This window comes from Trachinotus anak, unplaced genomic scaffold (assembly GCF_046630095.1).
Source record: "Trachinotus anak isolate AG129_WGS33_773 ecotype Australia unplaced genomic scaffold, CSIRO_AGI_Tana_v1 ptg000031l, whole genome shotgun sequence".
NCBI classification, from domain to species: Eukaryota; Metazoa; Chordata; class Actinopteri; order Carangiformes; family Carangidae; genus Trachinotus; species Trachinotus anak.
In genome coordinates this window covers 5,006,864-5,033,832 of record NW_027273882.1, presented here as the reverse complement: position 1 = coordinate 5,033,832, position 26,969 = coordinate 5,006,864, and the positions used below count along the sequence as shown (strand labels likewise).

The 26,969-nt window shown below is 39.6% G+C and overlaps 1 protein-coding gene and 1 long non-coding RNA gene across 6 annotated transcripts in view; one reads left to right on the top strand and one right to left on the bottom strand.

The window, feature by feature from the left end:
* Positions 1–14,379: 14,379 nt before the first annotated feature.
* LOC139612329 (uncharacterized) lies at positions 14,380–19,287 on the bottom strand. 2 transcript variants are annotated; one of them, XR_011686507.1, is made up of 4 exons: positions 19,147–19,287; positions 18,501–18,540; positions 15,209–15,355; positions 14,380–15,103 (listed from the first exon to the last, which is right to left on the bottom strand). It is a non-coding gene; the product is annotated as an uncharacterized lncRNA (long non-coding RNA). The 2 variants fall into 2 exon arrangements; XR_011686508.1 differs by lacking the exons at positions 14,380–15,103; positions 15,209–15,355 and adding an exon at positions 16,229–16,571.
* Positions 19,288–19,432: 145 nt separating this feature from the next.
* aven (apoptosis, caspase activation inhibitor) overlaps positions 19,433–26,969 on the top strand; it is a 216,855-nt gene continuing 209,318 nt past the window's right edge. For 3 of the 4 annotated variants that reach the window (XM_071467800.1, XM_071467798.1, XM_071467797.1), the window contains exon 1: positions 19,440–19,566. The gene's annotated coding sequence lies outside the window, so the exon portion shown is untranslated. Of the gene's footprint in view, positions 19,567–26,969 lie in introns of all 4 variants that reach the window. The other variant, XM_071467799.1, reaches the window with a different exon arrangement.

Below are 26,969 nucleotides of genomic sequence, written 5' to 3'. Positions count from 1 at the left end.
TTAAGATTGCATTAAGATTCATGAATTTTCATGAAAAAATTCCATTAAAACTACAGCGTTAACTTTTATTTTTGAGCTATTAAATTTACTTATTGCATATTCAAATATCCTCTTTTCCTAGGCGGGTTCCGACTATCTTCTGGAAATGCATTAACTTTTGTACGTGAGCATCATGCAAAACCATCCATTTAAACTTCATATGATTTCACTCAGCATGTTGGTGTGTCTTAAATTTGAGGCGATGCTGCTCTTGACTATCAGGTCCAGTGTTGTAAAGCCTCACTCATATGTATTCAGTTTATTTATTCATTTATTCATCTGTCGGGAAGTCACGTGGGCTCTTGACACTGACGACAGTGTGGTGGAGAAAGGCGGAGAGCAGAACACACTGAAACAACAGCAAAGAGACTCAACAGGTAAGTTGGTCTAAAGGTTCGGTTCAAGCAAATAGTTTTTGTTGTATTTCCCCAAGATTTTTGCCTCTGAATTTTCTGCCTCTACTACAATGCAATGGTGGTGAATGGTGTTTTGATGTGTTGCTCACTGCATTGATGAATTGCATTTAAAAATTTAAACTGAGCCTTTCTGAACAAGTCCTACATTGGCTTCCAAAGCAATCCACATTCACATTTTCTCATTGGATGCCTTTATTGGTTATAGACTGTCAGTGCTTTCAAAATCAGAGCAAAAAATAATTCATATGGACATCGTGAAAACAAAGACCAAGGTCATTCAAGTCACTGGAACAAATGAATGATACTTATACTGAGAAAGTAGTTCCAATAGAAAAATGTTCACAGCAATTTGTGTCACCCGGCCTTTTAACCAACAATCAGCTACTGACAATCGCAACACAACCCACAGACTTCAGTTGCATTGTAACTGGGAGGAAGAGACCCAGTGTGGTGAGAACAGCTGAATGATAGTTGACTTCCTGCTTGAACACATGCTAAAAACGACCTGATCAATAATTGTTTTACAGATAAAACTATATCTGTGCATCCCACATCATTTGGCTCAACATGCAATATTGTTCATGTCTTTTTTTTATACACTCTGTGGTTCATATTCATTGAAATGAATTCATATGTTGTTCTCATCTGCAGCTGCTGGAGGCTGTAAGCTAACAGAGACTCACAGTGCAGTATTTATTATATGTGACTGGTTCATTCAAATGCACAACAACAATGACAATTTAATATTCTCCCTCTTATTATGCAGCAGTCAAAGCTTAATTTCATTAGAGAAAATCAATCACTAAACGGTTGACAGAGCCATTATGGACACGATGGATACATTCATTAACTACAAATCCACTTATTGGACTCACAAATACATATGGCATAAAAGAGTTTTTAACAACTTGATTTTTTATTTTTTTGTGGTTGCCATTACTCGTAATAACTGGAAGCAAAGACTGATTTAATTAGCATGGTTGCTAGGCAACAGGTAACCCAGATGCTGTACAGCAGGTTCTATAGCAGCTGCAGTGTTTCCCTCTCCACGGGCTTCAAACACGGGGTTGAGGGGAGAATAAGTGTGAGGCTAAGGACATAATATAGTGTGATGGTGTTAATGTGGACTCAGTGAATGATGCCCGTCACAGATGGAAGCAAAGTCACTTTCAAGTCACTTCAAGCAGCGAAGAAAGAACATTTATGAAGACTTAATTTATTCCCAGCCAGTTTCTCCTTGACATAAATGAGCTGCTTTTAAAATCTATGTGACATTTTGTCTTTACTCCAACTCAGCCTCTGAGAAACAATCTCACCTTTGTGTCAGATTGGAAGTTCAGCAGTGAAGTTCAAGTATGAGCGTTGCACGCTTTCTTTTAAATCTCTTTTAAATAATAAATCTTTTAAATTCTTAGGTGTCTCACACAAAACAGAACAACAAAAGTGTGCTAATGTTAACATCCGTACAGTAATAATGCCAACATGCGGATGTTTAGCATTACGTTCACCACATTCACTTACTTTAGCATGTTAACCAGCTAACATTTGGGAATTAGCAATAAATACAAGTGCAGCTGAGGCTGATGATAATGTCATGGGCTCTGAAAGCTGATGGAAAGTTCAGGGATCACCAAATTTATTACACTTCATGGACATGTGTGTCATTGTTGAGACATTTCACTCGAAACCACAAATGTCAGCCTCATGAGACGAGAGCAGGGTCAGAGGATCACCAGGGGAACCAACCAACAAACTGCTGCCAGGATGGATGTCCGTTAAGCATGGGCAAGGGCCACTTACTGGCAGCTTACAGTCTTCCTCAGAGGACAGACTTTTTGTTGTTTGTCTTGGAGAAAATATTTGTCATGCCACTTTGGAAGTGTCATTGGTTAGAAACAGCCTTAAGAGATTCATTTTGTTACACTATAAAAAGTTTAACTTGTAATTGACACTTCTGTCAATCAAATTGCACCAAAACAGACAGAAACCAAGTGTCTACAATTCAACCTCTAAAACCAACACTAAGAGGTTTAAATTTTCTGACTTTTTTTTAATTCATTTTTTGAATTCATGTCTTTCTGATGTCTGGACTCTTGTTGTTGTGTCCTTAATAAATAAATGCAGCCGCCTGTGTCTGGTGAAAGGCTGATGTTTGAGAGCTGGAGTCCAGAGAGACCCGGCTTTCCTTCTCAGCTCCGCTCAGATTGTCTGACGGTCAGACTAGTGAGTCACAGTCCTGTGCTTCAGCTGAGTTTTTATATTTCTGAGTCAAACAAACAATTTCCTCAACTGGAAATTCATCAGTAAGATATCACACAGCTCTATTATTAAGCCAGAGAGGAAAGCGTTTAACTGAACATAGTAAATGCAAGTTCAAAATGGATTAAAAAGAACAGTAACTGGACATTCTCACAAAAATACAGCTGGCTTGCACATTTGTCATTACAGATAAGAGTTGGTCCTATGTGTGTGTGTGTGTGTGTGTGTGTGCTTATGTAGGTGTGAATATTTGTGCGACAGGTGTGATCACTGTCAGTGTCAGGTCACCTTGACTCCGGTGCTCGACCTCATCCATGAAAGCTTGACATTGATAGAGCAGAGATTTCTTTTTCAGTTTGAGAATGAAACGCCCAAAACTGAGAGAAATGTAATACAGTTTTGTTTTCAAATTTGTGTTAGTTTTGGTGTGGACTCAGAGCTCAGCTGGCATCCGTGCCAGTAGCCCTCACCCCCACCCCCGCCTCTCATCTTTCATCAGTAATGTGTTTTCATGGAGACATAAAAGCCTGTGATGATAAATCTCTTGAGGCTTTTGCAGAGCTGGTGCTGTGGAACCATCTCGACTCCTGTCTCCCCCTCCTGTTACTCCCCCGAGGGATCCAAGTCACTGCTGTGTTTACATTTTGAGCAGATATATTGTTCTATACATGCTTGCACTCATATATATCTTATACTGAGATATATTTTTTATGTAAAAGCCTTTTGAGCGTTTAAATTGGTCTCCAGCAAAAACAGTAAGACCTCGTTTCACCACGTTGTTGCTGGTATGCCGTGAAAAAGTCACTAAAATACACAAATTCAAATCAACATTAATCAATATTAGTGTGTACATCCATGTATCACAGGCTATACAAATTAATATGGCTGTATATTGTATTGAAAACATTAGATTTTAGTTTTGAATTGTGCTTTGATTTTGCCTATTGTTTGCCTGGTTTTGACCTCAATGGATTTTTTTAATGTTTTGTCCCAATAAAGAAATAGTAGATAATAATAATAGATTTTCTTCGGTGAAACTCAAAGGGCAACTAGGACAAAAGACTTAAAAATATAAAAGAAAACCACATTCACAGGATTTAACTTCAGTATTTTTTTTTAAAGTACATACAAAGCGCTTTTTACATGCAAGAACAGTCAGGAAAGTGGTGAATGAGTGTGAGGAAGAGGACACGAGAGAGAGATTACCTGTGTTGCTGAATGGTGACCGGGAAATATCCCCATGGCAACCTCTCCCCCAGTTCTAAGAATAATGGTGACGATGGTGAAAGCATAAAGAGACCAACTCGTTGTGATTAGTAGCGTAACATTGTGCAGGAAAATTCATGCTAGATTCCTCTTTACTGACAAAGTTCAACAGCTTCTGTCTATTTTTATTTCTCTCAGTCTGTGTTTCATGTCTGAGTTCTGATTTACAAGAGGAAAGAAGACCTCAGACATCATCGCTCAGGTTTGCAGGACAGCTTATTTTAGGGCAAAGTGTCACAACTTTGTCACCAATATTTAAGTGTTAGAGACAGAGCGCAGGGCAGAACCTAACCTCAGCTTGTCACAGCCTGTCAGAGAGGTTTAGATGACAGAGCATCATCCCTCTGGGAGGTGAGGGTGTTCGCCCAGGGCGTCTTCTGCTCTCTGGGACTCACGCAGGGTTTGTGTCAGAAGGTGAGTCAAGGAATGACGACAACAAAATACATCCTGAAGTCTACAGGAGGTCTGAGGGGTCTCACTGCAAGACAGCCTGCCAGCTCCAGGTAATGAATTAATAAAGGGTGACGAGAATCAATAATCAATAGTGTCAGCACCCTAATGTCAGTGCATGCTGACCTTTGGTCTAAATTTATTACAGCAATGCTTGACTGTCGCTTCTGTAGAGATCGCCTGTCAATCAACAGCAGTCTCTCAACAAATCTAAATGACGGTGATGTTAATCTGCCATCACACTGCCTCACCAATGTGACAGCTCAATACTCATGCAGTGCAACCAAACTTTGTTCAAATCCACAGAACTTTATATTAAATTCTAATTTAATATCTGGTATTTCACCGTTATTGCAGAGCTTCAGTGAAGAGCTGAAGTAAGATGATACACAGCATGTGTTACTGTCAAGCAGAGTGGAATAAGATGATTTTAACCGTGAAGCTACTTAAAGGGTGAATTTAAGGAAAGTGGATGCTAACGGATTGATGCCTTACATCTCACTACAGAAACATGTTACTGACAGTATCTGTATGGAGTGATCAGCTATACTGGCATTTGAAATGCTTTTCCATGTGTTTCTAAAAGTGCCGTCTCGGCTGGCTTTCAGTGTGGATGGAGATCTTTACAAAATCAGCCTGAAAACACCAGTGTGGTGGACGCACGTTCACATATAACCATTTCCAGTGTCCGTTTCACACACTTCTGATTATACAGTTTCCCTCTATTAATCCTAAGTGCTGCTCTCATAATCAAGACGGCTGATTATCCATTATCCATCCCACTCATGCTTGAATTTAGACATTAAATTCAAGCATTTATTAAGTGTCTACATGTGTGAGCATTTAGACACTCACTGTGAGCGTGTAAATGCAGTGTATTTAGACATTCTCTGTGTGAGTGTTGAAGTGTGCTTTTCAGTTATTTTCACTGCATTTCTCAGTCCACTTTTCATGTAGTTCTGCCTGAAAGTGACTCAAAAGGCAGAACAATTTTACTTCCTCATTATTCGCCAACCCAGACAGCTGACATTTGGTCCTGAACATGTCTGTATTCTCTAATTCTGCTGAGAGCCGGCCCTCAGACCCTTCACATTTCATTTTCTAAAATTGTCCCCTTGAGTAGAACCATTAGATGACATGACTGGGTCTTTTTAAAAAAATCCTATTTACCTGACCTTTATTTAAACCATTTCCCTGTAACAAAGTGCGGAGTAGACTTTATTATCCTCATAGGGAAAACAGAATGATTAAAAAATAGACAGCACCACAATAGATCCCTCAAACTCAAATGTCAGGTCCAAACACAATACTGAATTGCTTGAGAGAGAGTGTACACTTAAGGACTTTAATAATAATAAAAAACACCTGCTGTTGTGCCAATAGGGGGCAGTAGTGCCCCATAAGAAACACTTTTTGACCTTTTAGGTGCTTTCCTTTAATGGACAGGAGCTTCTAGAGTAAAGACAAGTCCTACATATTCTTTCTTTCTCTCATACTGTCATGTTGAAATATCTTATTATCAGCACTGAAAGTAAAAAGACAGACATCTGATTTACTTCAGATTTCTTGAATAAGAGGGTCACGGTTACAAAACTGCTAAGTGCAGAGGAATGTAAACTGGGTCAGATGAAACCAGTAATATTCCCAGATCATGTCGGAGTGAGAGACGTCTGGCTGGGATGTCTATTCATGATAACAGGCTGTGCCATCCCTCAGGCACTCACTCCATTCCAGACAATTAAACACACATTACAGAACAGCTTTCACTCACGTGACTGGCATGTTTTCATGTCTTTCATGTTTTCATGACAGCAGCCTTCAAAGCTGCAGTGTTTTTGGAGGATTTAAAGCAGATTGTCATGAGGAATGCGAGCAGCAGCAGCAGGACAGGTGGGCAGTGCAGACGGCCTGACAGATGCCCATCGATCTCTTTCTAAACACTGATCAGCAGTCCCAGAGAGCGCTGATTTATCACTGATAAATATGACCTAGCAGCTTTGTGCATTTGATGGATGGCTGTGTGCAGGCGGCGGCTGAGTCCAGACTGTATGTTAAGATGACATTTAGGTTCAACATCAAGTAAAGCAAGCGTAAGACACTCTCAGCGTGACAACATCATCCTAGACTCAGATGTGGTTTTAGAGTCGTAACTGGAAAAGTAGCTGCTGTATGAAATGCAAAATGAAGGCAGAACATTTTCAACTTAGGTTTGCAGAATCGGTCAGTGGAAGATATAAAAGCCTGGATAGGATTCAGAAAGTCTGCAGCCTCTTAGATGACAACAATGTGGGAGACACGTTTCACATTTTGTGTGCGTGGATGAAAATCAGAATAATGAGCAACAGGGAGAAGGACCTGCCAAAGTATCTCATATGTAGTTGGTTGATGTTGTATAGCCTGACACATGAGGCGTTTGTTGAACCTTTTGACATATCAATTAATGATGTATTTATTATGTTCCATTACAATATATTACTTTCTATTGTATTATACACAATCATATATATATCCCTCTTGGCTTGGGAATGTTAGTAAATTGCACAGCAGGGTAAAATCTAAAAAAGAGAACATTAATGCATTCTGGTTTTGGGTATTGCACTAAATGTATCTTTCTAAATTTAAGTAAATGCACAGTTCTTCTTTGTACTTATGCTTTAGCATCCTCTACTTGTTATATCTGTGTATTGCTTTTGCACTGTGATTTAAAGCTCTCCATCAGTATGTGTTTCCCAAAATGTTGAACTATTCCTTTATTATTTTTATGCAGTAAAAGCATGCTTCAAAATCTGGACTCCATCTCTCCTCCTTTTCTCTGGGGACTCATTTTAAGTTCCCCTTCTAATAACAAAGTCTTATTTGGAAGATTTATGAGACTTTATGAGATTACACAGATCCCCTCTGTGAGGTTTGGCTCCCAGTTGGAGCAATCACCTGGATGCAAATGAGCTGGATTCATACATAATGCTACACATTTGCCAGGAGGCCAGATGATTTAGGTCTTTTCCCATCAGTGTCCCAGCAGCCTACCTCAGGACTCCCTGCTGATTAGCACAGACTCTCTGTGCGGCTCCTGGTCTGCAACTGATGTGCTGATGTACGGCTACCTGCTCTCTACAGATCAGTATCACCATGGAGATCCACTGACACCTAAATAATTAAGACCAAAGACATTAGTGATAACATTACGTCTGAGAGGAGAGGAGAGGAGAGGAGAGGAGAGGGAACAAAAGTACAAGTAGAGGAAAGGAAAAAGAAGGAAAGAAAAAGGAGACAATCTCAGATGCCACCTTTATGAATGGTGATTTGGTCATTAGTTAACAAAGTCACATAAAATGACAAAAATGTCCAAAAGTTTCTTGGTTTCAACTGAGCAACACATCAGAGCATGTAGTCAAGCTCCAGTTCATCATGATTTTACATATTTTCCAATAATTTGCCATTATTTTAAAGGTAAAATGCAACCTTGCAATATTTGTTTGTGTGTCTCTTATGTGTTGTTATGCATTTCAGCTGCACTCCTTGGCAAGAAGCTTTAAAGCCGGTGAAGTGACAGGCTGGGGGACAGAGAGCACAGTAAAATGCTGCAGCGACAAACTCAGCAGTCGCAAGAAAGGAAACAATCCTACAGTGTAACAGGAAACTGCAAAACACTGACACAATATAGAGCAAAAAAGCACACAATGCACATACAGAGTAGCATTAAGCAATAAGACAAGACAATGAAAACAGTAAGAGAAATAGCTCATGATGATGACGGTTAAATAAAGACTGAGTTGTAGCTGAATATAGCTGATTGACTTTAATTTGTTTCCCCATCAGCTCTTTTCCTGCAGAAGCAGCAGAAGCACAGACTGTCTTCCTCCAGTGACCAGCTTTACCCAGAGATGGATATTTATTCAGCCAGTCCAGCGGGACACGGTGAGACCGGACAGGCTTTGGTCTAATTATCTTCGGTATGTTTCTCTGGATTGTGGATGGGCTCTAGTTCAAAAATGTTGTTGAAGAAATGCTGCTGAAAGGAATATATCGTCAGAATTTCATTAGGATTTGTGGGCTTTGTTTGGGTCTGGCAAGAAAACTTTGAAATCCTGTCATTGTCTGAGGCCTTTTCAGAGTCAGAGTTCTATATTTATATGACTGAGGGAGATAAGAGTCCCTGAAATAACACAGCTCTCAATGGTTTGTCATTTTATACACAGATCAGACTGATTAAACTCATAATGATGCCAGATCAAGGACTTCACTTTGGTTGGAGTTCTATCCCCATCTGCTGGATAAAACACGATAAAGCACCTAATTGACGTACTGTAGTGAGGTTTTAAAGTGGGTCGACAACTGCATTTTAGCTTAGCTCCATCTTCATGTGTGTCCTTCAAAGTTGCAGCAATCGGTATATCTAACACACAGCTTCATATGACAAACTCACAAACATGGCTGCAGGTAATGAAACATCACTATTTGCTCTACATGCTCCTGCTCAGAGGCTGCATGATGGTGATTTATGGCTTCACTGCATGAGCCATATAGAAGATTCACCCGTGTTTTGCTTTGAGGAAAATACTGTTTAAGAAAATTTGTCATTCTGGGGCAGAGAGCAGAATAGACGTTTTTGCAACTAGCGACTAGAAAAGGGTCTCACCCTGGTGCCAGAAACACCTCCCGGGTGCCAAATAGACTTGTTTTTAGAAAGGGAGCCCGTCAAAAATAGGAGCACGCAAGACTTCTGACGACTCTTTGGTTCGGTGGCAGAAACATTAACTCTTTTCATTAAATATAACCAATAAATCAGTTTTACTGGCACGATAATCATTGTTTTATGTGCATGTGTTTAATATTATGTAATAAAATAATCATTAGCATTAAAATGCCACAGCTAAGATATAATGCTGAAAACTTTATTTAAACCCTAAGAAGCCTGCAGACCAATATATGCTGCATTTTTAACAGTGACAGCTCAGTGGGGTGTCCCAATGAAAGGCATTTACTGATGCTCCTCTTAATTTTCTACAGAGGACAGCCTTTTGTAAGGGGGGTGGGGTGGGGGAGGGGGGGGGGGTATTTCAGGTTTTACTGGGTGTCCTGTCTACCACTGTGTTGCTCTTTTTCAGCTTCTCCTGTCTCCTGGCTTCAAATCCTTGTCTCTTGTTCCTTTGCCCTCTTGTAATTTTAAGGGAGAATTTCTGGTTAACCAGAATACTCTGTTCCCCACAGTGGCTCAGACTGTGTGTTCCACTTGTTATTTCCATCCAGTCACCTCTCTCTGCCACATACCAGCTTTACTGTGTCTCATATAAAAACATGCACAATGGCTCTCAGAGTCTCATTCTCAGGGCTGAGTGTTGTTGCTACCAAGGTACGATTTTATCAGCTGGAAAGCTCACATTTTGTGGCATGGTTAAAGAAAATAAATAAAAGAAGGGCAAGCCCACATGGTTACAGACTTGTTGTTGTTGGCAGTATCACACAGTTACATAGGACATTAGATCAAAGCTGCACATCAGATCAAAGTGTAAGGATTTGATGTTTGTGGTTTATCTCCCTTTTGTTGACGTGTGCCAAAACAACAGGTCTTTATTATACTCAGGAATATTTGATACAAGAATCTCATGCATTTGCATAAAATGCTCAAAATGGAAAAGGTTTAAGTTACAACTTTGCCTTGAATTACACCAACAAACACATGAAACCACTGTGTGTGGGATCATGAAGTGACATAATAATTCAAATGACATAAGTTGTTTGTTGTTAAAAAAAAAAAAAGGGAGACAATTGAAATTAAATATTTGTGTAGTCTTTAAAACTTTCAGTCATTTCAGTGTTCCCACCAGAGAATCATGAATTTTCAAATTCTTTACTAAATATCTTTAAAGCTGCACTAGTCAGAATTATTTATATGGGTCCCATGACTATGTTTAATGGTTCACAGTGATGGATATAGTGCTACGGACTTCTGAGTTTAACATTTTAGCGTCCTTCAGCTCATTGTTTTGATTACTGCCTGCAATGTTTCCATTTAGGTTTCCTGTCACTGGCCTCAAACTGGCAGCAGCTTTTAGCAAAAAGTGTTGGTGGAGACTATGGAGGTGGTGGGGACTAAATGGCCAGAGCTAAAGGAGAGTGAATATATACGAGGGACACTAATGATGCTAATGTTACTTGCTGTATCTCCCTTGTGCTAATAGGTTCATCGTAACAACTTTATATGGCGATAATATACCAGTTCTATGTTTACTGCTTATGCAGGTTTTAAAATGTTACCAAAATAAAACAACAAACATTCTTCTAAAATTTGTTAGTAGATTTTAAGTTGGAGATGCATTTTCAATTATTGTTGTCATAATAATTTTATTAATTCAATAATCTTATTTAAATGCAAAAAAACACAATCACAAATCACAGTTACATAAGACTTCAGCATCCAGTTATAAACAAAGAACAAACAAAGTCACCCTGTTGCTGAGAAATAGCAAAAACATTGATGTCTATTCTCTCTTGAAAACAATATTTTCGATAATGAAATTATGAACATATTTTTCAGTTTTTATAAAATGTATCTAGATTGCAATTCATTTGGCCATATCTGTTGTGTTATTAATTCAGTCCAAAGGCCATGTGATGTGTTTTCAGTTATATTACAAACCATTGAAAGGTAAATCATGAAGCAGTCAATGACACATCTGAGTGAGTTGTGTTGTACAAGAAAAGGGACACAAACAACCCGAACCACAGCCAAATACCTCACAGACGTTCAATAATGACTGAATGTGAGTTGATTTGGAATCGATGAGTCATTAATGTCACAACCAGCATATTGGCGACGTGTGACATGTTTGCTTTTGATCAAAAGAACCTCGTTTTGTTGCTTATGAGGTTTAGGAAAATAGTTCACATGACCATTTTTCTATGTCAAGTTGGATCATGTTAAAATGTCTACTGGATGAAGGATGAGCAGCTCACAACTGTTTCCATCGATTGTTTATGTTTATGCGTTTGGCCGAGCAGAGCTCACGTGAGGGAAACTTTTTTTTTGGCCAAGTGAAGGTGACCTCAGGGAAGAGCTGAAGGATTATTCTTGTCTGTGTTTTTCTCAGTTGGAGCCTTGTCTCATAACACTACACTAACTTGTGCAAGTGGACCAGGGGGTGGAAACAAACGAAGGGCTTCCCATGTGAAAGTGGTTCCCCCGCTGACCGGCAAGAGCTCTTGTCCTAATTAGCAGGAGTGAGTTACGGCTGGAAAAGCTGAGCTCAGGCAGGCAGGCAGGGTGAGATGGAGCAGCAGAAGCAGCCATAGTGCCGCAAAGCAACTGTTTTAATACCGTGGCCACTGATCTGCCAGCCAGCAGGACTCAGCTTCTGATCCAAAGCAGAAGGCTCAGAGGTCGACGCAGGACAAGGAGGTGAGATTTTAGCCGAAAGTTCTGACAGAACTTGGAAAATCTTGCATGGGAACATATAAACTTCACGGCAGCTTCTGTGAGAAAGGTAAAAAGCGGATGGGTTCAGTGTAGGGTCAAGTATACCATGGGGATCTCCCATCAAACTCTCCAGCAGTTGGTCCAGGAACTGGAGTCTGGAGATGATGTAAGACCCACAAAGCAACAAAGACTCATTTGTGCCACTGTGCCACACAGTGCCTCACAGTGCCCTTCATATGCACCAGATTCTCTCTGAGATTATGTTTCAGGAAAAATACCTTGCAGCGCAGAAACTGTTTCAATATGCACCATCAAGATCAAAGAGTTTTTCTGGACAACCTTCAAAAACAGGGGATGGGGGCACTTAAGGTTGCAGCCATATCTTCAAGAGAGGTCAGGGACGAAGCATTTGGACATTTCTGACAAATGATAGCCAGTGTGGTGGGTCTGTGCTGGGCCAGATCATTAAGCCACCACTGGGCTAACATTAGCAGCTGCGTGGCTCTAGATTGAATCAACCGATCAAGCCAAACTTCCTGGTTTGGCTCGGGATGGGGACTAAACTGGACCTCCCCTGCCATACACAGAGCTGCCTTGATTTGATGACTAAGCTTTTATACAATGCATTTCTTGTTCTTTCAGGATGATTTAGATTTGAGCATCTGTACAGCTGGCGAATATCTTTTTGGAGACTAGTTTTTAAACCTGAGGAGCTCCTTAATATTGTATTAACTTTATATTAACACACCCAGCAGACGTGGAGCAAAATTGGCATGAATTTATAATCAAGTTTCTGGCCAAATAATAAATTAAAGTCCAGTATTCACTCTTCTTTTAGCTCCAATTTAGGTCTCCACCAGCTCCTGAAGGAAAGAACTCACCAGCTGACTTCACTATGTTAGTCACTGACCTTCTCTATTTTCTGTTTGGTGCTGGAAGGTTCCCTGCAGCAGGTTTTTCACTGTAAAAAGTAGCTTGCTGTCTTGATGAGCTTGTAGAGCTGAGTGATAATTCTCTGTCAGTTCATTACTCTGAGCAACACACATATAACATACAGTGCTATGATATGCTCTGAATATATAAAAAAGTCCCATGCACGTGTAACTGTTTGACCACTTCTATGTGACCCTGTCTCCCTTATATCTGAAATTCTACACAATACTGCAGCTCTGCCTGTCAGCAATGTATAATTATTTTCACAACCAGGTATGATGCACATGAACCAGAGCCACACCTGGTGATTAAAAAACCATCAGTATTGTTTGAACATGGCAGTAAAACACAGTCCATCCTCTTTGCAAGAGGTTAACAGGTACTGACCCTGAATGAATAACTCACCTCTGAGGTTGTGTGTATCTGATCGGTGTGTGTGCGCTGATGAACAGCTGTATGTTTCTGCCCCACAGCTGTCTTTGAAGACGAGGGGGTGGACGGACTTGTCTATCATCTCTTCTACTATAACATCCAATATAACCAATGCAGAGGTGACACAGGGAGCCATAGGCACGAACATACATGTACAGTATCTGGAAGCAATTAGATGCAACCACTCTTCTTTAGAACTGAAGGTCTATGGATGGAGGGTTTTGTATGGACTGTAAAACCCTTTGAGACAAATTTGTCATTTGAGCTATATAAAAAAGTTGACCTAACTTAACTGTAGTTAATTTCCAATTAGTAGCTTTTTGTTTGTTTATACTTTTCTCTATAATTTTACAGCATCTTTCAGCTAATTAATTTGTTTTTCTGGGCCTTAACTTTACTGCCTCAGTTCAATCTCTTATAGCTAGAGAGTCCAGATGTTGCATGCAGCTGTTTTCAGTTGTGAAAAACCCACTGGGACACTACCTGCTCAGCACCAACCAGAAGACACACACAGTTAGAGACTCAGCTGGTGAATATACTGGAGAACAGCCAGATATTTTTCTCAGAGGTTGGTGGAGAACAAAAACAGAGCTAAAAGAAAATCAAATGGCCACAAACACAGCTCCAAACAAAAGATAACGTCGCTCTGTCTTCTGGATGTGTACATATGCAACTGCTTGCCAACCACTTCAACAAATCAAATTAAGAAGTGCTAATTTCTCTGTTTTGTGTTTACAGTTTGTTTACACTACCACTAAACGGCCCAAAAAAAATCAGATAACGTAGGTCTACGATGCAGCACCTTAACTTTTTCCAGTCTGTGGTGCTGTTGCCTGAATGCAGCGTAATATCTTGGTACACAGAAATACACCATGCAGCATACTTATCTTTGTCGTGCATGCAAATACAAATGTGACACACACACCACAGCACTCCAGTTAACTAAAGAACTTTAATGTACAGTATTACCTACCAAACTATTCACCATCAGGCGCTTTGGACTGAGCTGTCAAAACCATGTTGAGCAGATTTCATTGTGAAGATTAATCTTCTGTGATATGTTGTTATGTTGTTTGTCTTGAAAACAGAACATTTGGGTTTCAGTGGCTGCTTCCCTTTAACATGCACAGTTTGAAAAAGCCAAATAATCAGACAGAATCAAAAGACTGAGAACAAAAGGTTTATTAACATTGTTTGGCTCAAACTGTGATTATAATCTTGATCTGATTACAATAATTAGGGGCATTTACATAACAATGCAACTTACCAAAGTGCTAGTGTTAATGGATAAAGACTGAATTTTCATGGTGCATGTATAAACATTCACTGTGATTCTCTGATTTATGCTTACAATTATGTTAGTTTTTCGGCCAGGTGTTTCATTTAAAAAGAAAATTAAATGTAATAAAATAATAATGCCACAACACTCAATCCTATTTTTCCACAGTGGTTATCACGTGACCAACCCTCAAATTGAAAACATCTTACAGATCGTACTTTCTCATGTCCCTATTTTATTACTTTTCCATTCATTTTCAGGTATGTCTGTCTGTTAATTTTGTGATTTTAATGCGTCACTTACATTCTTTTGTGGATTGGTAAAGGGCAGTGGATTTCACATTGGAAGTGCACAATGATGTGTTTTTCCAATGCACGTGCAGGACGTCCAGGAAACATCTGGCTGCAGCTGGAGTAACAACACGAACCGGCTCGTGGCCTCTCTGCTCGGCAGGAGCCTGTGCAGGGCCTCGGCTGTTTTCAAACCTGCAGAGACCTTCTCCACAGGTACATGCTGTGATTTGTCCAGTGAACGGCAGTCAACTCTGCCCCTGTTGCAAAAACACATCTATAGGAGGTAAGTGGTGCTGGCCATAGGTGGGAACTTGATGATCTGTAGGAAATGGAAAAGACAAATTGTCTGCTTCTGTCTGCAGGGTAAATGCACATGAATTCTGATTTTTGGATTTTTATCTGCAGAATATGAAAGTAGTTTGACCTCAGCAGTCAGCCTGGGAACATCATCCATGAGAAGCCTTTCATCTCTGAGTGTTGCTAGCCGGCAGACAGACGTTATTAGGCAGCTTGCGGAGTGACCCCAGGGTACCATTCATCAGCTGCTGATTAGCGACAAGCACCCTGTGGACTGTGGAGATGTAATGATGCGCAGTCTTCTCCTGGCAGACTTAATCAGTGACCTTTGACATCTCAAGATGGACCGAGCTGTCCAAGCCTTTTATCACACCTTTATTATATTTTGTTTTATGTTGAATTTCATTCAGTCCTATACATTGACAACTGTCATCTTTAATATGCAGTGTTATAGGTTCAAATGTATGATTTTTGGTTTTAGAGAAGCAGTGCAGAGAATTTGGCAACAGAAATCACATTAACTTGTGCAATTCTTTATGTTGATGTGGGTCCCGGAACAGCTTTTGAGGTATATTGTTTTTTGTCAATGAAAATCTCAAGATGTCCTAAGAGATTTGAAACCCCCCTTCAGCCAGCAATGTAAGAAAGACTGCACCTGCATCTTGTCTTTCTTCAAAAGCAAGAAAACAGCAGGGAGCCTGCAAGAGACTATTTCACCTGCCCTAACAGACATTTTTAAAATATATAAAAGATAAAAATAATAAAATACACACACACATATATATATACACACACACACACGCACAATAAAAATAAAAATATTAATATCTTTTTCCTAAGTAGTCTTTGCATTCCAGCCCTGTAAGAGTTATGACACACAATATAACATCAGGAATTCTTGAAGCAGTCCAGGGGAGCAGCCTGATGCCATTATCAATTTCTCAGATGTCTTTGTCAATAAGCTCCTTTCTTTGAGGTACTTGGACCAGAGGTTAATAAGTGGGATTCATGGTCATATGTAGTCTGAGAGAGAGAGATTTCTGAGGCAGAAACAAATGTGAGTTATGACGCTGCTAACCAGTGAAACCACATCTGTAACATCAGAGCCACCATTCATGCGTAATCATATCATGTTTCTTCAGTCAAGGTCCCTGCACTCCTCTTGGGATGTGAATTTTCCTGCTTTCTTTGACTAAAAACCTAAGAAAACTAAGACGAGTTGAGAACTTTTTTATGCATCACTATGTCACTTTATAAAAAAGCTTTGTAAATAAACAGCATAAGCCATAGATGAGATGATTGGTGACTTCTTTACTCCAGAGGTATTGTTACTGCCCATGTTTTTCCAGCTGAAAACCACATTTCCCATAAACCCTCTCCTCTCTTCTCCTCTCTTCTCCAAATAATAAGCATGCACAGTGTCACAAGAAGTCTTGGCGCACTGTGCCACCGCCCTCTTGTTTGGGCCACATCAAGCCAGGGGGCAAAATCTGTAAAATATGAGGAAAGACACAGAGACGACTGACTGACTGCTGGTTTTGGGTGGTGCGCCGCTACATTTACGCTTCTATTTTGGAAAACTTGGCTGTGCCCACATGGGAACTTCTCTGGCAAGGAGAAAGTAATAGATAGAGAAATGTAAAGGAGAAAAATGACGTGCAGAGATACAGAGAGTTTCTGTAGTTTCTTTAGTTTCTGCAGTTATCATGACCTCATAGGCCACAGATAGTCACAAAGTCATGATAAACTCAGGACCAGCTCAGACAAACACAAACAAGCTTCTGGCCTTAGTGATATTTCATGAAGGAGGCTCAGAAAGGTGAAACCTACTGATGAAGTTTTTCTTTGTTCAGTTGTGCATCAGTGATACAGATTTCACTGTCAAATGCTGAAATAGCTGTGACGTCATTGTCTGTGGTCAATAAATAAATAGCTAGAATACAGCCAAAAGTCATATTGATAATGATGATGAAATAGAGATAAATAAACATTCACACCAGCCTTTCCTTTTTCAGGGTTAAGATATCGCACTGTACGGTCGACATGGAGTCAAGTTTTTACTCTCTTTTTTTGCATGATTACCTTGTAAACTGAAAATCAATTAGCAAGTATTTTTCAAACTATGAACTCTTCCTACAGGTACACTGTGACTCCCACATTACTGAGCTTGCATAAGATTTTGCCAGTGACCATGACTGATGCATTACAGCAGCGGGGATGCTGCTCTGCTATACTGCATTTCAACTGTATGACTTTGGCTGATATAAAGGCGTATTTTCATATAAACTCATGTCTAAAGGAAAGTGAAAGCGGTATAACCTCAAGCATTACGGGAGAAAAAAAGTCACATGGCGTAAACATACCCCAGTGGTCGATATGAGTCATATCACGTGTTCACGTTTGAATTTATAAACTGCATCATGACAAGCGCTGACCTTTGGGAATTCCCTATAAGCAATTAAACATTTATGAAGAAACCTTGTTGATGTTCTCTTTCTGCCGGCTGCATTTATACATGTGGTTATGAAGTCACAGTTACCCGCTGGGTGTATGGGTTGTGTGGGGAGGCCATGGCTTGGCAACAACCAATTAACAGTTAGTTCTGACTCCGACTGACCATAATGATGGGTCTAAATTTTAAACCCCCTTAGAAACACAACAAACAAGGAAATTAAGGACAATACAGTGTTTCGGTATTAAACTAAACTAACTAAATTAAGTTAGTAAAAGATTGACAATCTTGACATTATTTTAGTTAGTGTTGTCTATTCATCTTCTGATTTTGAAGGGATGTGTGTAATACTGGATGGATGTCCCTTTGAGCGGTGTTAATGCAGCTATGGTGTTGATCTTTCTTTTGATGGATTCCATCTAACAATAAGGTCAACTATGTCAGCAACTAGAAACCATTGTTAGTATCTACCTGTTGACCTTAAACACTAAATGAGAACAACACTGGATTTTGAGTGACTGAGAAGGAGTTGATCATTCCAGGTTTTTATTTTTACCTGCCATTACAACACTGATGTATAAGTAAAAACATACTGGTTTGATATAGCCATCATGGAAAATATTATTCATGGAGAAAGCAGTTGATGGAATTGTAAGCCAAACAAAAAGGGAAAAAAAAATTAATTGTATGCCTTAAAGGCCTCACCTGTCTCTCCAATATCTGACACCTGTGTCTTAATATATTTAATGCATCAATCTCTTTGTCAGCACAGAGCAGTGTCAGTCATTGGCAAAAATGTAATATCTCAGCTTAGGTGGATCTAAGATTGCATTCCTGGTCAAGTGCAAATTGAATTGCTGCTGAAAGGGCAGTTAGGCTCCAGCCAGGCCGGTGAAAATGAATTAATTTTCTCTGTCAGATTCTTGGAGGAGCTAGGTGAAGACAGCATCTGCTCAGAATCACTTGCCTGTCAATGAAACCTTCTGCTTGATGTACTGGATGGAGGACTGGAAGAGAAAAAGATGAGATAGTGGCTTACTGATGTGCAATAAAAGCTCTATCAAAGCCAAGGTAGATTTCAGGTCACATCAATGTCAGGGTCACATAAAAAAAAGGTGTGTTTGTGTGTATGTGTCACGTGCTCCAGAGGGTCTGAAAAATCCAACTTTCCAGGCAAATATTGAATCATATTATGGTTGTTTTCCAGATAGCACATTTTATTTCTCTTACAACACCCATACTGGTATTTCTTGGATATAAGAATAAACAATCTTCCAGACTTTATCATATTTCAGTCTTCATTCTTTATGGGACATTTATGGAGCAGGCTGGCGAACTGCTTCAGGTGGATAACTCTTACCCACGTGTTTTTCGCTCTTACATAAGTTACTAACATTAGCAAGCCTGGCTAACTAGCTTGCTACCTATAGTAGTAACCTCACATTAGTTTCATGGCAAAACATTATGTGGGGTTGCAGAATATGTTAGAAAAAACCCAGTTCAGGACAGAAATATCCACTGTATATCACTACATCGGATTCTACTGAATTCTACCAAAACATAAAAAAAACAACAACAACAACAACAAAAAAACCCTTAACCGAAAGACTCACCTTGCTAATGTTAATTAGCTAGCCAGGCCTCATAAAAACCTGCCAGCAACAGCTGTCATTTCAGTCGGCAAAATCGACAGTCGACAACTAGCAATGAGAAGTCTGCTTTTGTCTACTTCTGCCTAAAATCAAGGACCCATTGTTTCAAAATTACTAACAATTAGCAGCAGTAAATCTGCCATCGTTAGCGCTGTAAACTGCCTGTGTGCTGTTTTTACACTGCAGGGCTGGAGCCTAGCAACGGTAACTAGGGGGCGGGGCTTAGCGAGCTAACCGCATGTTGCGTGTCTCGCTCTCTTGGCGCCATTTTCAAACGCGTTTTTCAAGTTGAGGTCAAAGTTTGTTCTGTCCTGCTGTCCACTCTTTCTAAAGGAGTTACTCCACACTGAGACACAGGGCCCACTGCTTCACTTCAACAAGGTATTTAATTGCTATTTGTGCTGCTACATGTGTACTTCATGTTGTTGTGAGTCTGTGTTGGCTTTAAGCTAATGCTGCCAAACCTGCTAAAGTTAGCTGTGAGCAGCTGTCTAGCTAGATGATTTTGTTGGCTAACTGTTGCTTATTGTTGCTTATTTCTGGCTGTTAGTTTTTGCAGTGTACATCCCCTCATACATTGTTCGTGTTTGTACACATTGTGAACTGATTATTTGTAGCCTTGAGCCTGTTTTTGTTATGGGTTGTTGCCTGGCTGGTGCTTTCATGCTGTTGATTTTGCTGTAGTGAAATATGAATACTCATCCTATATGTTGAGCGATATGGGCTGAATTGGTTTCTGGCATATTTTAGTTGTTGCTCTTGCACTTTACTTTTTGTGCTCTTGGTTCAAGTTATAATGTGTGGTGTTTTTAGGGATGTAAACATAACTCTTGCACTCAGCCCATTCACATTCTGGCCTCTGACATTTTCCTGTAACACTGGCTGTATGGGAACTTCATAGCTTTTGCCAGCTGTGTTGAGCTTGGTGTTTGCGTTGCTTGAAATGAGAAAGCCAGAGCCTAGATGCTAAATATCAATTGACAGTACATACTCGGTTTTGATGTTAAATTTTTTCCATGTGTGTCGAATGACTGAAATCTACCTTTGTTTTTCTTTACAACTTGCATAAATGTGTTTCATTTGACAAATTGTAATGAGACATACATTGGATATTCACGTTGGTGAGGATGTTTAATATACATAAGTGACACTTTTAATACTGTCCCATTTTGGTATGTAGCTCCTCTTAAATAAGAGCTATTATTTTGATGAGGTAATTTGGTTAGCCTGCAAAAGACTCGTAAAGCTCATCTTGGTTTGCATAATGAAGCCTTTATTCCCTGCCAGCAGTGGCCAGCAGCTCAGTGTGCTTTGCAGATTGTTGTCATCCTCCCATTACTGGCTATGCTTAACGAGAAGTTATTATCTGTCTGAAAGCAATAGTGTGCCAAATGCAAAGATAAAAATGGCCTGTTTTTTTGGTACACATGTAGATGTTAGGCCAAGGTTACATTCCCTTATTTTCTGGCTTTGCATCTGTTATGATCAGTAAGGAAACACACCTGCTTGAAATCATATCATTCACATTCGTGGTTGATGCCCCAACAGAGTGGCGACATAAAACACAATCCCAAGAATACATTGCTGGTTAAAATGAACGGCTTGGGTTGAAACTTAACACTGCATGAATGCCTTGGCAGTTTCAAGCTTTTGCTTGTCATGTTGACATTGATGCTCTAATAAAGTGTGGCCTGTGTGTCTGAGTTTCTATACATCAGTGCGAACCACATCCCTATCCCAACCTCTGGCCTCTAATCCAGACACTTGTAATCTCCAGCTGTGGCTTGGCTGACAGAACTACAAGCAGCCCTCTGCTTCTGCTCTACATTCCCTCCTCAAACCCCACATTGACCCATATAGACAAGAAGCCCTGTTATTCGTCACTCCTCACAGTAACTTCACACACCATCAGAGTGTCTGTTATGATGTTTAATCAGCAGGAGAGCCCGAATTTGGCTCAGGTGGGTTTAGAGCCAACCAAGAATTTACAGTGTGCCCATATACATTTTAGAGACATTTTGAAAATATAAACTTTTGACAACGTCTGAAAGTGGATAGAATTTTGACAGCGTAATTATTTTCAGCAAATTTTTGACTTAGATTAATTGATTGTCAAAATAGTAAAATAGTCACTTGTTAATTTTATGCTGACAGACTAGTTAGTTAACTGACAGCTATATGTGGGTCTTGAATTTGTGTGTCAGAAAAAATAAGCAATGTGAAGGCATCAGCTTGGTATCTGGCAATTTTTGGGTATTTTTCAATATTTTTTGAAACGTCGTAAAAATGAGTAGAAATAAGTCATGGTTTATTAAAGAATAATCCACAGATTAATCAGATGTGAAGTCAATCATTAGATGCAGGCATACTCTCTATCTCCAACCATAGCTTACAATGGCCTGAATTTTAGAGAAATATTTGCACAAAGAAAAAAAATGCAAACAAGATCCAACAGGAATTCAACAGGAATGTCTGTTTGGTCTTTAAAATCAGGCTTTTTAGTCCTGGACTGAAAAATCTTGCAGGAAAGGGCCAACTGTTTTGGTGCGTTTGGTACTTTTTGTACCAAAACAATAAGTACAGGAATGTGACATTATGAAACCAATATGCACCAAGCGCCTGATGAAGGGATTGCTTAGTCACTGGTATTGATCATGGGTCCAGGAGATTTATGTAATTGTATTGTAATCTGCTATTTGAGCTTTTGGATAGCATAGCACTAACTGTCTCTTTGGGAAGGTTTCCTCATCTCTTCACTTTATTCCCATTCAGTTTTCATTGAACATTTGGCTGTCTTTCTGCACAAGTGCTTGGCCGAACAGTTTGGTTAATTTAATTGTTATCGGTTATTGTCACTGAGTCAATAAAGTGAACACAAATCAATAACACCAGTAAAACAGTTTTTCAGTGGGTGGCACTAATCCCATAATTAAACTTGCATGTAAACTGCACAAAACGTAAGAAGGCATCATATTCGTCTGACTGTGTGACTGTTTTGTTATTCTACATGTGAATCCCGCTTTTGACCTTGTTGTTTATGAGGTGTTGCTGTAAATATTTTTAACATGATATCACTATCCATCTGCTTTCACTATGAATTTGGCGTCCCCTTGCAGACTTAAACCGACCCCTTTCTGTTTGTGTTTGTGTGGTCTTATATGAACACAGTTTGTCTGTGTCGTTGGCAGCCATGACACCAGGGACCAATGTGGATCACTGAGAGCCTTTTTGAATAGTTTGGGTTTGAAATGGATATGTGCTGTATAATGAGTGGTATGATCGCCCCCTGAGGCACATCAGGAATCCGAGCAGCATATGATTTCATGGCGACATCATATGATAATGGCTGGTTGGTTTGTGTAGTTCTAAATAGAAATGGTGAGTGGATGACAACAACATCCGTGTCTGGTGTTTCTCAGAAACTTTATAGGCAAGGAAGCAGTCATTTTAAAATGTGCCACGGCTGAGGTCAAATAAGAAATCTGATGTGTGAATCTGTCCTTTCTTTTTATGCTTTCCCCTTTTACAGTTGATGTACATTTTGATTGATAATTTGGGTGAGGATCCACTATAGACAGCATATAAAGAGGGATCATCTTAGCGGCCTGAATGGAATTATACAGTGTGGTTTATGTTTCTCCACTGCTCTCAGTTTAGCAAACCGTTTGCATTAAGTTGCAAAAGGCACATGCTAGTCCATTATGCAAAGCTGAAATTTCATGCTGACAGGAAACTAAATCGGTATCCACTAACAAGTAAGAGTTGTGAAGTAGCCACTGCTTTATAACGTATTTTTACCCACTCACAACCCAATGCAATCCTCAGTCCTCCTCAAGTATTTAAGTAATCCTGTCCGCCAGTCAGAGGCGCAAAGCAAATAAAAGTAGAACTGTAGTAAATTCAAAACATAAGATTGTTGCAGTTGGGAACAAAGCATGGTTCCACTGTTTCACAATTCCTAAAGTAAATTGATTTAAACTGCAGATTGTGGCATCAGATTTCTAAAAAGCGTAATCCTTAACTTCTGCCAGCTGTTAATGGTCCACAAAAATCTAATTTTACGCTTTGAGATTGGATTTGTTTCACCAAAATGCTCCTTTACGGATGCAGTTAACCACTTCGCTTATGTTTTTATGTATACAGGCTTGTATTTCTTATTTGTTATCAATAAACATAGATATTTTCTTTTTAAAGGTGATTCTTTTGTCACATGCAATAAGTCCACAGTCTGAATTGAACTGTGATTTTTAGTTATGTGGTATGTACCTTAATCATGTGGCTATGAGACTTCTGGAACCATATATCTGCCCATCGTTTGTGCTCATGATTCAACCAAAGTTTGATGCCCATGCAAGTCTTGGAAATATTCCGTCACCTAATGATATCTACACAGTAAATAAACTGGACTTTTACTTGTGCACCAAGGAGTGTCCAAAATAACTTATCCCACTTCACACCTCCATGTGTGAGTCCATCTCACCGGTCTGTTTACATTAGGGCACAAATGCTTAAGTAGCTTCTGCAGAAGTAATATCATTACTTTATCTGCTCTGATTGGCCAGATGTGCTAGAGAAACCTCTTTGGTCTTTTCCTCGGCCCTCTTATAATTTGATTTTGTCCTGGCCTGCTTCAGCGGCAAAGAGAACACATAATGGCATAATTCAGCTCATGCCAAGATAAATATGGGTCAGTTTTGATAGTCAGATGCGTGTTTGTCCTTGCAAGATGTTGGGTGTATGGCATTAATACAGAGCGTGAGCTTAGTGCTTTGAACAAACATGGAAAGTTACTTATGAAGAGTTTTGTTGTTGAGCCAGTGTTCGTCACTCCCTGGCAGATCCATTTGTTATTCATTTAGATTCAAGAGAGCAGACTAAGTTAAGATATTATTTAAAAAGTTCAGTGGGATGATATTATTTCTAGTATATAGGCCACCCAAATTTTAGCTAATCAGATAAGACATTGAATTAGTTTCATTCTTTTATTTGGTATAAATCTCATAGCATTGTTATTGTATGTAGGTGAAGAGGCCTTTCTCAGAAATGTAACTTCATCCTTTGATATGATTGATTATAGAGGCTGATGTTTAGAAAAGTGATTAACACAAACAGTGTGAGCTGATGGAGACAGCGTGTTTACAGCAGAAAAAGCCTCCTGCTGGGATAAGACTTTCTTTTTTGATTTTAGACCTTTTTCCCCTCAACACTTAAAAGCACAACAACCCATTAACAAAATGGGGCAAAAGCAGTGAAAAAAAACAAGCCTGGCATCTATTCCGGCAGCGATGCCAGTCATTGACTGCTGAGATGTGGCGTTAACGTGGCATACCCTCTGCAAAACAGCCTTCTCTCAGTCTGTCCAGCTTCCTGCATACATACGAATCTCTGTAAGTCTGGCTTGCCGAGCGGGTCCCTTGCTGCGCGTGTTTCCTTGTCTCGGTTTCAGGCCCTGAGGTGAGATCTCAGAGCAGAGCTGAGGATCATACAAGGACAGGCGCATCTGGAAAATCTAAGCTGGCTGCACTTGCCAGTTGGTGAGCTGGTGCTAATGAAAAGCAGGACTCTGTCTACCACTCACATTGGTTAGCATTAGTTAAGCCACTCATCTGTACTTCTTAACGTACTTCCATAGTCTCCCAGTCTGACTATGCTTCAAAACAGTTCGATTTTTTTTTCCACCTCCAGTATTTAGAATATATTATTATGATTTTGCAAGCTAGTTTCAACACAAACAGAATATGCATCACACTCTTTGTGGTCATAATGTCGAGACAGTGGGACAAAATTTACAGGAGAATTATACACTTGGACTATAAAGGCTCCAAAAGTTATAATTTGGTTGTTTGATATTGTCTGCAAAATCATTGCATGCTAATGTTAGATGTGCTGTGGCTAATACAGCATGTTGTGTGTACATTTAGCTGCACAGTAAGAGAGATTGTTAGTGGTTTTAAGAATGAGAAAGTACACAAGGCACTTTTCCTTTTCCTTGGATGTGAGTAAGTGACATCCCAGTCACATGGCAGTGCGTTTATGAAGGAACTCTGCAGGGCTACTTGGGACTATACACCGTGTTTATTTAAACTTTTGCAAACTGCATGCTGTGTGGCTTTCTGTTCAAAGGGTGCCAGCATTCACTGCTCTAAAATCCACTGGTCATGAATCTTTCCTAAGCACGTGACAACGCCCTCGCACATGACAGAAACCCACAACCAGCAGCTCACAAAGTACAGAGCCAGAGGCATTATCATGATTTCTTGGGGTATGCAGGGTCATTGCCCTCTTCCAAGTTGTCTAAGGCCGTCCCCTTTCTCCTGTCATCCCAGCCTCAGCTCACCCATGTCTCAAGGCTACAGGCTGGGAGAGGTGAGCAGGTGTGACTGGAACACCGAGCCCCATTCAGAGGAAGAGGCCACGGGGCAAAGAGGAGTGAAAGATTTACACCATGCCCATATCTTTACTGTATGTAGAGATTTACAGGCCTGTCCAACGCAAAGCAGGTTTAGAGCAGAGGATTCCCCATCTTTTACCAGGACAGACAGTTGTTTATAAAGCAGGCATATATTTTTAGAGGGAATTCTGATCTGAATGAGCAAAAGGCAATTCCTTGAGGTACTCGCTGCAGGAATTATGATTGCAACTGTAATTTGTTAGAGGAGATATGTCAACCCAGTTTTACAAATGTGGCAAAGACATGTGATTTAAACTATTTAAAAATCACCACAAACAGTCAGGCTGAACGTGATGCAACTTTGCATTCATTCACAAGTCAGATCCCACAATTTCACTGCATCTAAACTGGCATAACTGGCATAACTTAATGTAATCGTCCTGTTCCTAGAGATGCCCATTTTACTATTTCACTGTCAGTTTTATTTTTCTTTTATCATCACCTTGTCTCTGCTCTGTTAGTAAGTGAGACTGATATGAAAAACACTGTTCAGTGCACAAACAAAAAACCATGGCATGAATGTCAACCATAATAAACCAAAACATTTCAAACATGTCTTTTCAATGTCCGCTAGATTGTGAAGACAGTCAAAGTCTGCAGCCTAAACAAAAGACTTTGAAAAATAGTGTTTGTGTCAGTTGTTTAGGACTTGAAGAAACCAACATGGCCTGTTCTCAAGTTTCTAAAAGCAATGTTTATGGTCCATGCTTCTGTGTTTGCTTCTGAGTCCAAACAAAGATTAAATATATATTTCCCCATTAAACAGCTTTATGTTAATCTGTCTTCTTCAAATTTCTGTTTTGGTTCATGTGCATGATCAAAGCACGTGTATTTCCACATTCATTGTGTCAGGATTTTCCCTGCAGATCATAGTTATGTTATTGACGTTTGTTTTCAGAAAAGAAATGAAAACATTTAAGGAATGCTTTTTCAGTTTATATTTTATAGGTCAATGTGAGGCGAAACTGTGTCAGCATTTTTGTGATTAAACAAAATCAATGTGTGCTCAGGAGCACCCCCTACAAGCCATATCAAGGCAGTTATGAATCATTAACTACATCTTTTGAACCATTAACATCTTGCAGAGAGACAGACACTGAACTTTCTGTACATATGTTTATGCTTGTGATCAGATTGTTTCTTCAAAAACAAAACACAGTGTGTGAATTCAGTGCCTTTCATGTCATCCAATACTAATCCAGCGAATTAAAGCCCTGACCAGTTCAGCCTGTCAGTAATCACAATAATAAGTATCACTTGTAATTATAATATCTACTGTCTTTCATCTGTCTTTCATGTCTTACAGCTTTAAAAAAGTATATATAATTTGTCT